The following is a 16,085-nucleotide window of genomic DNA, read 5'->3' on the forward strand; positions in this document are numbered from 1 at the left end:
TATATACACACGCTATTTTAGCTCACAGATTTACAACTGTGCTATTCCACTAGGGATACATTTAATGTAGCATGTCTATGTATATGACAATTACATTCACATGACTCACAGACCACCTTGCAACTCAAAATTGCCCTTTATGTGTTACCAGAGAATGCTGATTACCCTCTAATCCAGGGGTCAGCCACGTTTGGCACGCGGCTCGCCAGGGTAAGCACCCTGGCAGGCCGGGCCAGTTTATTTACCTGCTGACGCGGCAGGTTTGGCTGATCGCGGCCCCCACTGGCCGCGATTCGCCGTCCTGGGCCAATGGGGGCGCCGGGAAGCCACGGCCAGCACATCCCTCGCCAGCGCGGCTTCTCGCCGCCCCCATTAGCTTCTTCTTTTCGGGGTTAAAAATGGAAACACAAGCCAATGCTCATAAAAATAAATGGCAATGTAGCAGTGTCTATTACCTGTTCTTCTATTAACTATGGTTTAGAAGGCCGGTGTCGCATGTTTCTCCTCCATCCTCTCACTTGCTTATTAAAACAAAAGAACCTTTTTCAAGGAGTAATTTGAACTTATAAATGTATAAGTACCCTTATAAATGGATCGCTGGATGTCATGAATAATATTGCATTGATCTAGCTATCCTTTCATTGTATCGCTGATCTGCACTGGATAGAATCCGAACCATGTAGCTATGTTGCACAGGCTCTATACTGCTAACAGTGATTCTCCTTTTCTTGAAATGTTAAGTGCTATGACTTTTTTAGAACAGGAGATTCTGAGTTCTAAATGTGTTGCCACTTTGAAGTTCTAGAGATCCATTGTGTGCAACATGAAGAACAGTGAGGAATCCGAAGTCCTACATGGCCACAGATTTGCTATGGTACGCTTCCAACTTATTATAATAACGGAAGATGATAGCAATTGTGGTTTTTTCATTAGATTTGAAATTCTTAGAGTCCTTAGAACTGCAGGTTTGAGGCTTGGCTGAATCAACTCAACATTTTGTCTTTCTGAATTATATAAATATACTTCCATTTAATTTACTGTGGGAAAGCCTTTAAAAAGCTTGATCCCTTGACACATTTGGTGGTGGTAGATTTCTGCACCTGGGTTTTTGGCCTAGGTTACTTTATGCTGACTGGTCTGTCATTCTTTATCCCACAGGTGACTGAATTTCAGTGATGGGGGAAGTAATTTTTCTGCTTCACCTTAGGGTCTCTTTGGATGAAAAGAACAATATAAATGTCAGATGTAGTGCAGAATTTTATTCCTGGTAAAAACATCCTTGTTTTCAACCTAACTTATAATGAAAGTAAAACTAAACTGTAACTTTTTTGTGACTAACTTTTTAACTTGGGGAATTAATTTTTGAAACTCAAGTGAACTATCAATGTCCCAGCAACTCTTAAAATGAGTAGAAAGCTCTCTTCATCTACTTGCAGGCCAACAAAATTTGTCCTCACCATCTCTGCATTGATTGTAATGGGCTTCCTTTGCCAAGAACTTGCAATTTGTCACTAACTGGAGTGCATCACCTATGCTCCAAATGCCAGACTAATATTTACTAACAAGGTTTGCAGGTTAGATCATTACACGCATATCCCCATGGGCACACACACTTCATGTTAATATTTGGGTCAGTGCTTGGATTGCTTTTTCCCCAGCACTTGCAAATGGCAACGGGAAACTGTACTAAAAGTTGGTATTAAGTAACAAAAGTTGAAAATGCTAACACTCGATTAGCAACACTACATTTTCTTTAATTTTGTGGTGAGCCAAAGCTGTAAAATTGGAATACAGAGTCTGAACCCACTCCCTGCCCCTGTGACTAGTGAGGAAGGATGGTTCAGTGATTATGTTACCTGCTTGGGACTCAGGAGACCTGGGTGCAGTTTCCTGCCCTGCCACAGACTTCCTGTGTGACTTTGCGTAAGACACCTAAGTCTCCCAATGTCTCAGCTCCCCATCTGTAAAATGGGGATAATAGCACTTCCCTATTTCACAGTGGGGTTTTGAGATACTTAGATACTCTGGAAATAGGAGCCATATAAGTACCTAAGATAAAAGTTGGTTGGGGATAGCTGCAATGTTTGCAGACACATTCAGATTCTAAGTCCCACTAGTGTCCGGGCATGTTAGGGTCTGATAGCTTTGGTTTGAATCCTCAGTCCTAGTTTGTTTTTTCATTAATTTTACTAGAATACCTCTGAGTCTGCCAGAAATAATGGACCCGATTCTCCATTGCATCACTCCAGTGTTATGTCAATGGTGTTTTAAGTCAATGGAGTTACACCAGTGCAAAACTGGAGTATACAAATAGAATCTGAATGAAGTGATGATTCTTTAACCAGTGCATATTAATTTCTAGACTGCTGCACTCCTCAGACACGAGGACTAAAAGGATAATTGTAATTTTAAACAGTGGTAGACACAAATAGCATGCACCAGTACCATTATTATTATTAGTGTTTATTATTTATTTGTCTTCCGGTAGCCCCAGTGATGTGAGCCATGTGCAAGGAGCTGTACAAACACAGAACAAAAAAGACAGCCCCAGCCCCCAAAAGCTTACAGTATAAATATGCCATTAAAAAAAAACCTGTCTCCACTCTTTTATGGAATTAATTTATAGGCTTTCCCGTGGCCTCCATCACTGAGCTGTCGGAGTACCTCACAAATAGTACAGAATTTAGCCACCCAACAGTGTGAGTTAAGAAAATATTATTACAGGTATCCCCATTTTACATAGAGAAAGTGAAGCAGGGAGAGATTAGGTGACTTGCTTAAGGTAACACTGAAAGCTTGTCACAATCCAGCACTTTGATCACCAGACCATCCTTCCTCCACTGAACATAGGCTGTATGTTTATGCCAGAAGATTGTCACCTTTTGGCCCTGATCCTGCCATTGAAGTCAATGGGGCTCTGTGTGTGTCATGGAGTCATAGAGAGTTTAAGGCTAGAAGGGATCACCAGATCATCTACTCTGACCTCCTGTATATCACAGTCCACCAACTCCACCCAGCACCTGCACACTAAACCCAACAGCCAACATTAGAGCAAAGTATTACAGCCCACTGGAGACTAGATTATTATGTGCCACAGATAGAGAATAGGAGGGACCAAGGTGCACCAATGCCTGCGGCTCCTACAATGGCAGGAAATGATTAAGTGAGATATATCCAGATAAGCCTGGTAAGTGACCCACACTCACATGCTGCATAGGAAGGTGAAAACCCACCCAAGGTCACTGCCTATCTGATCTGGGGAAAAATTTCTTCCCGACCCAATATATGATGAGTGCGGCAGTCCATCTACATGCTATCAGTTGCAGGATCAGGGCCTTTATTTGCACCTTACTATGGCATAGGTTCTTTGCAAAAATTAAATAAGAGTGTTTTGGAACTGATGTCAATTGCTGACAAGCTTACTATAAAGTGATTCCCCGCCCCCTGCATATTATAAAGTGGAACTAAATGGAGCCCATCATCTCTCTGCATTAAACAAATAAGGAAGCTGAATTCTGAAACTCATAAGTCAGCGCCAGCCTTTACCAAATAATAACAGCCACACTGCTGATGATCTTATCTCTCTCTACTAGTAATCACAGTGACTGAGCGACATGGTGGGGTGTGCGCGTGCGTGTATATGTAGGGGGGAGATTTTTCATTATTTGCTCCAATAGCGACAAGCATTCCTGGAAATCCATGGAGGCTCTTGATAATCTTTTGCAGGTGGTCAGATTTTAAATATTAGAAAGAAGTTAAATAACATTTTAAACAGGAAGATATACATTTCCTCTATTTGTTTTTATTCATTTACTCATGTAATGTATCTTCTTTGTGTCACTTACTGGGATTTTTTGTAAAATCCCAATGGATTGATAAACCTTTTTAAAAAAAGAATAAAATAAAATAAAACTGATTTGCAACTCTATAAAACCCTATTTCCAGTGCATAGAGTACACCATGTGCCATAAAACATTAGGCAGTGTTACTGAGACTCCTGTCTGCATATTCAACAATGTCTGATGGCTTCTAGAAACAGAGATATTGAGATTTAATGTAAATAAATGTTAAGATTTTAAAATATGAAATAAAGGTTATACAGATATGTCATTTTTCCTAATTGGCGCACACACAGGAACAATGCCACAGTATTACTTACCAAACCCTGTCTGTGAAGATCGCAGTCCAATCAATGTGCCCTGTAGAATGCCAGCTGTGTCTAGTTCTCATGGGAAAAAAACCTAAAGAGTTCATGGTTCTTATTAGAGATGGGCCTCGGAGGCAGCCTTCAGATTTAAACTTGGATCCCAATTAAAAAGCTGTGGGTCGGGTTCTTCTCCCTCCTTCCCTGCAAGAGCATACTACAACAAACACTGGTCAGGGTGTATGTCCAAAGTGATACTTTATAGATCACGTGCAAGAAATGTACTGATGAAAATACACATGATGAAGGAGTTCTCCTGCTCTAATTGTTTTAAAATAAAGTTATTCCCTTTCCTTCCAAAACCTAACCCCCAATTTTTTTTCCTAAAAGGATTTTCTGACTCTCTTCCAGCAGTTCCATGTTGAGTATTCTGCAGTGTTTGCCCACGAGTCTGCCTTTCCAAGTATAGAATGAAAGGCAACACAATCATACACCAGTTGATTATTTGAGAGCATGATTTCTCCATGACTAGTACTTCTGAAATGTTAAACCAGCCATGTACATTGGGTATATCCACCTCTCATGTGTGTCATGCACAAGACAGAGTGTTCAATTAAAGGCTAATTATTTATTTTGTATTTAAGTTTATTCAGTGAATTGTTTAGGAGTTAGGGTCCTCAAGGAACAGAACCAGACAATGGGAGAAGTGAGGCTGGGGGAACTAAGGAGGAACAGAGAATAGCAGTATTTAGATTGGACAAAGAGGGATACAGAGGAATACATGAGATAAACAGGAATCAACCAGCTATCTCCCCCTGCCCTATAATTGAATGGCAGATGATGTTCTAAGAAATGTCTACCACTTGCTAAAAATCTTAGTGTATCTCTTCTTTTGGACTCATGATAGCACATTATGAAAATGGTGGTGATGAAGATGATATCCCCTGAATTCTCTAGACTTGATACCTTTCAGCAGTTTCTCGGTAATATTATAGTGCCCTGAATAAGATGGTTCCCATCTTCTGAGACTTACCCTGGGCCTACCATTCTGATGCAAACATAAAAGATCATTGATCACAAACTGGAGACACAAGGGTTCTGGCAATCCCGCAGTGTGGAGAACACTTCTACTGAAAATTAGGTCAACCTTTGGGGCCTGTCTGAGAATACATTGATCGTGCTGCTTATATTATTATTTCAGCACAGACAGAATTCTTGGCACATTACAAGCACCCTGTGCAGGCTGCCCTTGTGCAAAATATCTTTGCCTCAAAGGTGTGAGAATCCCAGATGAACGGTTAATTCCTGAGTTTTGTTTTATTTTATTTTATTCGAATGTCCTTTGTTTGCTGCTTGTGGGAGTCATGGAAGACATAAGTCAGGTTCCTTTGTTAGAAACAAAACTGGGGGAAGTCCATAAAACAGTTTAAAATACCTTTGCAGGAGATAGAGGCAAATTTAGACTTACTGAATTAAATGTACAAGACCACTTAACTGAAGAGTACTGAGAAAAATTTACTTATGGAGCCTGATATTATTTGCACTGGTTTTGGAAGCAGGCAGGCCAATAGACCAATAATAAGCTACTGAATCAGCACTGGAATCAGAGGTGCCAACATAACTAATTAAGAGGATACAAATTACCCCTCCCCCATTAATGAACCTACACTAGTTGAATTGTACGTATAAGACATTGTGCTTATTGAATAGATTGTAGAGTAGATGGGGTAAAGAGAAAATTCAGAAGACACCCCCCCCCCATCAGAGGTGCAATGGCGGTGGTCAAAGGTGCAAAGGAAACAACTGGATCAAATGAGAACAATCAACTAGAAGGCAAAAGAATAGTGCGTAGTAGAAAGGAAGGACAGGCTCATGGTTAAGGCACTGGACATTCACGGGACTGAAGTTAATTCTTGGCTTTCCCTTGTTACACCGGGCAAGTCACTTCATCGTTCTGGGCCTTAGTGTGTGTTTAGAATGTAAGCTCTTTGGGGTAGTCACTGACTCTTGCTATGTTTGTACAGCGCCTAGCACAATGGGGACCCATTCTCGGTTGGGGCCATATATTGCAATACAAATCTTAAATTAATAAATGTCTATTAAGTCTTACTCTGTGCACTGGACTTTCTGGCTTTGTTCAATGGTGTGGGGCATGCTCCGATCTTTGTTCATGATGCAAGAGCTGATCTAGTGGTCCTCACTTGAAATTACCTGCTCTAACAATGGCTGCTAGCTCTGTGACATGATATGGGATAGGTTCTTTCTGCACAGTGCACTAAGCAGGAAACGTCAAACACATTAACACCTCTGGGGTATGTGAGTTGGGGGGGAGTTTAATTTCTTGAATAGGATGCTCTGTACCTTCTCAGCAAAAGGTGTAGTGAGAATGTTGGGGTCAGAAAGCATTAGGTCACCAGGTATTCCCTTTATTTTTCTAGAATCACTTAGTCTTCAAAAGTAGAGTGCCACTCTTCCTTTTATAACAATCTTGATGCAACTCTATTGTCCAGCCTCCTGTCTAACAGGATACTCTCTTGTAAATAAGTTTACTGATTCTTCTGCATCAAGGAGATTATTTATTAAAAAAAAACCTGACTGGTGTTTGACTATTTAAAGTATTATTGTTATCAAGCTGCTTTTCTAAAATGAGCTTTTAGAAAACTTCTTTTCATGGTATCTCATAATGAAACTTCAGTAAAGTAGCAAAGTGATAACGAGAGTTCTGCTCAGTTTTATGAGGCAATGATCTAGTTCCTGAGTGGATGAACCGGAGAACTTCCTCCCTTACATGGGAATTGGCTAATTGCTAGGAAATCCAGAGTTATGCGCCTATTGCTAGTAAAGTGCTGTAAGCCTTTTAAAATCAAGTATGTGGGCCCTCCCTCTAAAATGGATCAGATGGAAACAGTGGATCGCAATACTCTGAACCTTGGGGCAATTGGGATCCTAACCTGAATCCTGATCCAACTTTCACAGCTGGACTGTGTCTCTGTGACTGGCTGAACCAAACCTCCTGATCCAACCAGCTCTGAAGTTAGACAGATTAGGGTGTTTTTGTAGCTCCGGCTCACTTCTAATTAAAAGTGAAATACTAAAAATAGGTCTTATGGAAGAAATGGAAGCCCAAAAGCAAAATGAAAATTAAAGGTCAAACTGCAACTTAGCAGCTTGATGCAGAGCTGGATTTAATAACAAAAAAAAAAAATCCATTCTGAGAAGGAAAGAAATAATAAAAATTACTGAATAGATAAAAGACAGAATGGCATAATATATAACAGCATCCTCTGTAGTATGTCAGGGAGAGAGGGTTCAATAACATAACAAAAATAGAGCCAATAGTTTACAGGCAACAGATGAGAAAGTGGATACACTTGGAGGCATCTATGGTTTGCTAAAGCAGCAATGCAAAATTATATTTAATTTAGAACAGAATCTTTGACAATACAGTTAAAAAAAAAAACCCTGTGCCACAGGATTTAATTTGAATTATTCTTGCTTCCTTATAACATTTAAGTCAAGCCCAATATGATTCTACATTCTCAGCTCCAACCAATCAGAAGATGATTTATTAATTTTTAAATATGTTTAGGTTGCCTTGACATTTGGATAATATTGTTTTCTATACCTATATACTTGTTAGACTGGAGAGCGAGCAGATATTGAATCTTTAACCAGGTTTTGTATTAAGTCTGTAACCAAAAAGGTAGTACTTTTACCTTTCCTTTCCTTTAAGGACAACTGAATCTTCCTTTCATAGTTAGTGCAACAGCATCAATGAGTCTGAGGTCTGTGCATTCAAGAAAAAGCTATCATTGCTATCCGTGTTTTGTATATTTTAGCTATAGGAATTTCCCAATGATCATGCTAAACCACAAGCTGCCGTGTCATGTACATTTTCTGTGTGTGTGTGTGTGTGTGTGTGTGTGTGTGTGTGTGTCCCATTTAGCTTTCCTCGCTGTTCCTAGGCGAGGCAAATAGCCAAAGAAAAGTGATGACTGCATTTCATGGTAAGAACAACACATTAAAAATGGCTAAATTAATTTAACATTTGCAAGGAATGTTGGGGGCTTCATCAATTAAAATATGCTGGCAAGCAGGAAAAGATTTTTCCATGTGTGTGATGTCTTCTCTCTCCCCCGCTACACTCAGACAAAATTTGAATTTTAGTTAAATCACATCTTAACTTCTTTGTGTAGAGGGGTCATATTCAGGTCAGTTACACAAGTATATACAATCACAAGCTGTCTCCCTAACGCTCACATATGCACATTGCTGTCCCACTGCACTCAATTGACTCCCTGCTCAAGGAGGTCCCTCCAGGCCAGGATTGAGACACGTTGGTGAGGACAGTTCTGGGAAGCTTCCATTACCACTGCCCATATTGTACGTCCTCTGTGGACAGAAGACTTCAGGCTTCAGAGCTGTCCACCCAGAATCCTTTGTGAGGGCTTAAATTCACTACATAGTTCTTTTTTTTTTTTTTTTTTTTAAGAAAGAACAAAGCAGGGTAATCCTAGAAGGATAACCGAGGCTTTGTTAATTAATGCAAACCTCTTTCTGTTTGTCCAAAACATCATGTGTTGTCACAGTTCGTACGTTCCCAGATTCTTCACGTTATCCCAGTCGCATGTTCCAAAACCACTGAAAAGGCACCAGGATCCTTATGACAGAGACTGGCTTTTGTCAAACAAAAAGCATTAACGAGAGAGTTTTCCATGAAAATTTTGCCCACTCCTTGACAGGTATGCACCTAGGGATTACATTCCAACATAAACCATTGGAGGTTCTCCCTGTCTTCAATAATGATTTTAAAAATAGTGCTAATAGATGTGTCCAGGGTAATTGAGAATTACTGAATAATGTGTTTGGCAGCCGGTGGGACCTAACGTGTTTTTTTTTTTCCTCTTCCAATTTAATTTGTATACAGTAAGGAGACTAGTATTATAATTGTATCCAGAGTGTGCTACCAGGAGGAATACTTCTAGTCAAACTTTTCACTCTCACTATTATCTTATTTTATTTTTGTTTGATTGCTTGCCGCATAGTGATGGAATATGTGTCCTAGGAGTGTGGGGGTGCCGGTATGAGATCATATGAATAGCCATTAAGGTCAGTGGAAATTGACAGTACTCAGAACATTGCACAATCGAACCTTGAGAGACAAAAATGAGTATTAAGCTTTCTGTGGGAAGGCCTTCAGAACTCCCACTGATATCAGTGGGAGTTCTGCCTGAGCAAGAACAGTGGGATTAGGTCAAGTGCCTATATTCTTGAGATGTAAAGTTGTGTTCTTTTTTTTTTTTTTACTAATTTTTACAAATGTCCATACTACTGTACTATTAAAGGGTCAGATCCTCAGCTGCTGTAAATTGGCTTAGTCACACGTTTTTTGAGATTATGGGTGGTGATAGCAGAAGAATGTTATATTGTTGTTAGCACATCACGGCAAGAGGAAATGCTGCTTAATGCAGCTGAAAAGGCAATCTGTTTCAGGTGTTTTAAAGTTTACTGTCAACATTCCCCTTTGGGCTGAAATCTCGCATGTTTAGTCCCAGCCCCACGAGGAGTTGTTTTAAAAAGTTCAGTAAAATTCCATTTTATTTTTCTTGCAACAAATAGGTGTGGAATTGGTTCGTTTCCCCAACTATTAAGGAGTTTTCCATATGTTTTACATTTTTGCTCAGATAACCCTAACAAGGTTTTTGGCTGGTTGGTTTTTTAAAACTTCTTACGTGCACTGTGGATGAGGCACGCTGATAAGCAAGGTAGATCAGATAAAGTGAATTTGACATGTTTTGAAGAAAGGTGGTTTAGAAATGATTGGGTATTACATGATTTCCCACTAGTGTTTTGACATACAGAGGTGCAATGCTCCAGAGAGTTGTTTGTATCCAGCTCCAGTAGATCAGTGGGTATCACATAACCATTCACAAAGAATCCATTATCAGCAATCCCATTTTCCTCCTTAATCTGCCACCTCTATTTTTTTTTAATGCATGGTCATTGCAGTGAACATTCAAATAATTATTGCATACCCTAGGGTTTTCCACTCAGTTTATTGTGTCCTACAGCAATTGCAAAATCTTAAGTGGGCAGCAGGGGCATTTTAAATGTAGGGGGAGAAGACCTAGAGAGCATGAAACTTGATTAAAATGTGCAATCTGGTATTAGTGTTGGTACATCTAATTGAATGTGATCATTCAACCAGCCCCTTCACTTAAATGTACAGGGACTGTATGTTTTTTGTTCGTTTGTCTATTTCAAGTAATTATATACCCCCTCCCCCAAAGTTCAGTGCCAAGATCTAGTAAAAATTGCACGTCTAAAAGTCAAGAATTTCTAAGTTGCTTCGCAATGCAATCATGAGTCAGTGACGTTGAGTGTATAGGACCTGATCCTGAGTTGATGTAAACTGAGGTCAGTGGAGTTAAGCTGATTTACAGCAACAGAAGCAATTGGCCCAGAGAGTGTATCAAGCCTGCTTTGTCCACAAGAGCCTGGACTTATCAGCCTTTGGGAGACACAGTGGCCTGTCTTCTGAAGCAGGTATGTGGGACGGAGCTGGACTGATAGACTGAGCTTTAATTCCCAGTGGGTTTGCAACGAGGGAGGTTGGGTTGGGTCTGGAGGATGTTTTAAATTTTGTTGCTAGGCCATTGTACATGTATTGCTAATTGAATTGTAAATGTAAATCTTAAGCTTGCATTGAGTATTTAACTAATTCTAAAAGCACTTGGAGCATGGGATCAGTGCTGTAAAAGTCTAAATGAATAAATTTGCTAACAGCATATATGGTCATAAAAACCACTACACGTGTACAAGGGACCAGAGTTACGCTTGCAGTGGATGTCATAACTTAAATTTCCTGACTCTTTCTGCATTTGAAACCTCAGTCTTACCTTTGCTTTAACAGGGTGCCTTTTGCATTTAGCCTATTGTATAAGTGGAAGAAGAAGATGAAGTTGGTAGTTTAGAATGTCAAACAGTGGTTTCAGTTTGACAATAAGGTTCAAAGAGATTAATTTGAACTTGACTGTTTACGTTACTGATCTTCTACCAGCTGGATTTGTGGCATTAAGATGTCAATAGTACAACAAAATCTAACTAACAGTTTCATCACTGACATCTTTGGAAAGTACAGATGATTGCCTTCTTACACATCCGGACATATTTCTTTAGGACAGAACTCTTTTGTAAGCCTCCACCAGGGAGGGAGAAGAAGCGAGATGGAGGGGGAGTGAGTCTGGGTGTGAAGGTAATTAGAAACATTTCTAATGGTTTATATATTTTATTTTATTTAAATGAGGTCATCCACATGGCATAAAAATCCTGATTTTCCCAGGGCGCCCACCTTGCTCTGAACTGTCACTAGAAAAATGTCTTGGATAATAATAAACTGTCGTGTCTTTTTTTTTTTTTTAAATGCTTCAACCTTGAATGGGGCAGTGCTGACTCTTGCAAGGGCAGCCAAGGAGTTGATAATGAAGTTTCTTCAAAGAACCCCCACCCTGCAATACAATGTGTATTAATCAAAAGTAGCCAGACCTTCTTTTGATCTGGATGTTGTGGTGAGTCTTTTGGCCCAGCAGCTGTTAGATGCAGTGTCAGTTAAGATGCTGCGGATCAGGCTAGTTAATCATTAAATAACAGGGGGGAAAAAGATAGAAATCAAGCAAGTAAAAAACTGCATCTGGCTTAAGTAGTTTATAGATTGTTTCCACTGTTGGGCTTGTTTTATTAATAAGTAGCATTTTAATTTGTTCTGCTTTCATAGTCTCTCTTCGATCAAACTAGCTGTGCTCATATGAAGGTTCCCTCAATGCTGGAGGCCGGGTGGGAGGAGTAGGAAGCTTTCAGGGGTAAATAATGTGAAGCCTGGATGCAAATAGTTTTGCTTTGGAAACCCCCCCCCCCATTTTTACTTAAGTATTCTTTAAAAGCCTTTCTCCCATGTTCTGCCTCTGTAGCAACCCCATGAAGTCCTGCGTCTTTGAAGGAAATCACAATTTAATCCTTTGGTTCGGCACGTATTGTCCCTTAATGACAGGCATTACATTTCCACAGTACCATAAATCAAAGCTAGAGGCTGTTTTAAATAGGCTGCAGATGCATGTGGACATTGGCTTTCTAAGTGGCACTTTGCTAGAGAGACAAAGGGGGAGGGTTTGGAAATCCCATAGCATAGTCTCCAGGTAGGATAGAGCCAGCAAAGGGGTTCCCATTTTCACCATATTTTCATTTCACCAGTGCGTGGGCTGTACATGGAGACCTGTTTAGCAAGGGGAAATGCTTTTTGCCTACAACCTTTAAATGGTGTAATTGGAATTTAACTGCTCCTATATTTTTTTTCACCCCATGTGGGAGTCTGGAGCTCTGTTTACAAGGTGTGTCATATCCTCTCTACCCTTGACTTCTTCTCCCTCCTACCCCCACACATTCCTCCCCCCTGATTTTTTTTTATGTCCTGGCCAAATAAGCAGAAAGAGACTTTTGAAGGGAATGCACATAGAAAGACCTGCAATTACTGTCCCTGACTTCACTGTGAAAACTTTACAACGGCCCTACTGAAAAATCTTCCCCTACCCCTCCCACTCCTTCTAAGAGAACGAAAAAATCCATCAAATTAACACATCAATGAGTTGATTGTAATCTCCAGGGTTCAGTGTAGCACTTTCTAGCCTCTCAGACAGGAGGCCAGCATGATTTATCAATGCAAACCTAATAGCATCAATATGAATCTAACTAAAAATCAATATTTCATTACCAAATTGTTAGTGAGAATGAAGAAAAATTGCAAGAGTCAGAGCATTCTCTAGGGTAGGAGCATCTGGAGTTCAATGTGACAAGATGAGTGATGCATGACTCGGGGCCTGGGGAAGGACACTGGGAGGACAGGCCACTACGTAAGGCCGAAGACTCACGAAGAAAAGCACTCCTCACTTTTTTTTTTTTAAAGCTTTCTCTAAAAAGAAAGAAAATGTCTGAGAAGGAAAAATGGAAGGCACTCTGCTATTTACTAAAACTGATGCAAAGTAGCACAAATTACTAAATTCAAACAGACTAGTCTGTTTCTTGCACACACAACTTATCTTCAGGGTGTGGCAAATACTGAAGGAAAAATAAATCCAGTGGGCCAGATTCTGACCTCATCTACACAGAGTATAAATCCAGAGTAACTCATTCAAGGCCATCACTTTGGATTTATACCCTGTATAGATGAGATTAGAAATGGAGGATTATTCTGGATTTACACCCTGCTGTAGCCGACGCCAGAATCTGGTGCAGGAAACTCACTTAAAGCCTACAGCTCATTGTTAACTCACTCTGTCGTGCCTAGCCACTTCAGTTTGCTTGGTTATGTCAGTCTGAGGGCACCTTCAGAACCAGGGCTGAAAATGTAGGGTTATAGTGTATTTGTGTAAATTGCAACCGAGATCTGACTGTAGATAGACTGAAATCTGTTAACAAGAAGGCAGCAGAAATCAAAACAGCATGTTTGCTAAAAGCAACCTAATATCCCAGTAATTAATGCATTTACTATTTAAGGAAACAGAGTAAGAAATGCAAGGAATGGTGCCAGAAGTAGGCTCAAAGCATAACTTAATATTGATTGTGTCTCTGGTCTGTCCTAGCATTATAGTCAGAAGTTAGGCATACAGTTTAATAAACTGAATGGAACCACAAAAGTACTGAAACTGAGCTTCAATTTGAATGCAACATCTCAGACAGCATTGGCTTGCTCAGATTTTGTTCGGGGACAGTATGTAAAAGTGATTGTCCCATTCTATTTAGAACCTTTTGGCTCAATCTGGATATATGACATTTATCTGCTTTATCAGTTCATGTTGTATTTAGAATCTGAATCTGCTTTGTTGAGAGAGGCCACATGGTGAATGTTGCCAATTCTTCTGATTTTAATCACATAACTTGTGATCTCTGGTGTTTGTCTTAAAGCCCCAGATCCTGCAATTGGGTGATGATGTGAGAGAATCAGCTTAAAAAAAAAGTTTCTAGCCTTCATGGTTGTGGAGGAATGCTTGAAAAATTGTGTACTCTAATGGCTCAAAATCCAAAAGGCAAATATAAAGAGCCTCAAATCTACCGTCTACTTTTAAAAAGTCTCATGATTTTTAAGGCAGTTCCTTGAATGGGGGGAGGTAGCATTGACTCATGATTGTGAATACTTGGCTTAGCAATACTGGAGTCTTTGTACTTCTTCTTTGTCCCAGATTGGCTAAGTCTATCCTATGGTCTAGGGGGTGAGCGCAAATAAGCAGAAGACATGTTTCCATTTGGCTTCTTGGAAAGAGTCTCCATGTTAGCTGACTTTACGGCTCAAAATAAAATTTCTCTTAGCCCCTGTGTTTCTAATTCTTGCAGGAAGTAATACATCATTATTCTGTATTTCCCGTAGGTACTAGGAACTGTCTCATTATTTTATGTTTTAGCTCAGATAGTTGTTTCAGTTCTGGAAGGGTAAATTTCCACTGAAATCAGAATTTACTTCTTACATCAGGAGAGAAGCCCAGTGACTGTATATTCTTGACAAAGGCCTAAACTTTAATAACTTTGCAAGTTACTGGGAACTGTCTCGCTGTTAGAAGAATTTGAAGATGCTTCCATTTACTAATTTACATTTTACAAGGCTTTAACTGTAACCTAGCCTGAATGAACTCGGAGGCCAAATATCTTTTCTGGTTCTCCCAAGTTTTGTCTGGAAGATGACAGCTAAAGAGAAGAGTAAATGGAAACTCTAGTTTTGTGGGATATGGAGGGTCTTACTTTTTGGAGAAAGAATCCTAAAAATTGTTACTTGTCATTTTTATAAAGATTTTATTTGTGCCAAGAGCACTGGATCAGTACATGTCTATACACTCAAATAAAATGCATTACAGTCAATATTTTTCAAGACCAAAAGTCAATGTCGCCCAGAATATGGTTATTGCCAAATGATCAGGAAGCCTCCATAAGCTGAATATTTGTATTAAATTTTCCAATTTTAAGTAAAAATGAAGAGTCTAACACCCTCCATCAAACAGGCCATCAAGCTTCTGATGGTAAACTATTGTTTAACCCTTTCCCCTCATTCCTTCCCACCTCATCTCTCATATGTCTCTTTATGTCTCTCCCTTCTCTTCCTAGAGGTCAACAGGTTCTTGTCCTCAGAATAACCATAATTTACTTTAGTTTATATTGTGTTTCAGAAGTTGAAAGAGAGACTGGGCGCCTTTCAGTGTAAACACAAATTAATTATTGTGGAGACAGTAGCTTTCCTGGCTTGTGGAGAGTGGAGGAGGAAGAGAAGAACAAAGAGATAAGTCAAAAGTTTTATTTGATCTTTTAACAATGTTCCCTTTTATCCATTTAAAAGCCCCATTTCCGGTGCTTTCTGTGGTACCTTTCTCCATGTAAACTTTGAAATTTTCCTTCTTTAGCTGAAGGGAATGGGAAGCTGGGGTGACATTTTTGTTGCTGGAAAACAATTTGAAAATGGAGTACGAGATCCAATTGGAGAAGACTGATTAGATACCCAAACAGAGGAGAGATTTGCATATTCACAGCACACTTATTGAGAAATATAGTACCTATGCAAATCCTTGCACTCAGACTGATTGACAAAGGCCTCCAGCCATTTCAATAAAATACTTTATTTTCTGGCTTGCATAATATTATATTATAGTTTTGTAAATTGAAACTTCTTTCCAAGGTCAGAGATCAGTTATCACATTTAAATTGAGTTCATTTTGATGAACTGGTAAAACAGCCAGGAGGGTAGGCAGGGCCCATTCAAAACTGAATCTTTCCAGGTTCAACTGAACAAGAGCCAAAATCAATCACTGCTGGTTGGACTTTGCTTGTCCCTTCCTACCAGATGTACTGATTCCAAGAGACTACAAGAGGTGGTAGAAACCTGGTGGTTGTCAGCACCTGCCATAGTCAC

This window comes from Chrysemys picta, chromosome 2 (genome assembly GCF_011386835.1).
Source record: "Chrysemys picta bellii isolate R12L10 chromosome 2, ASM1138683v2, whole genome shotgun sequence".
NCBI classification, from domain to species: domain Eukaryota; kingdom Metazoa; phylum Chordata; order Testudines; family Emydidae; genus Chrysemys; species Chrysemys picta.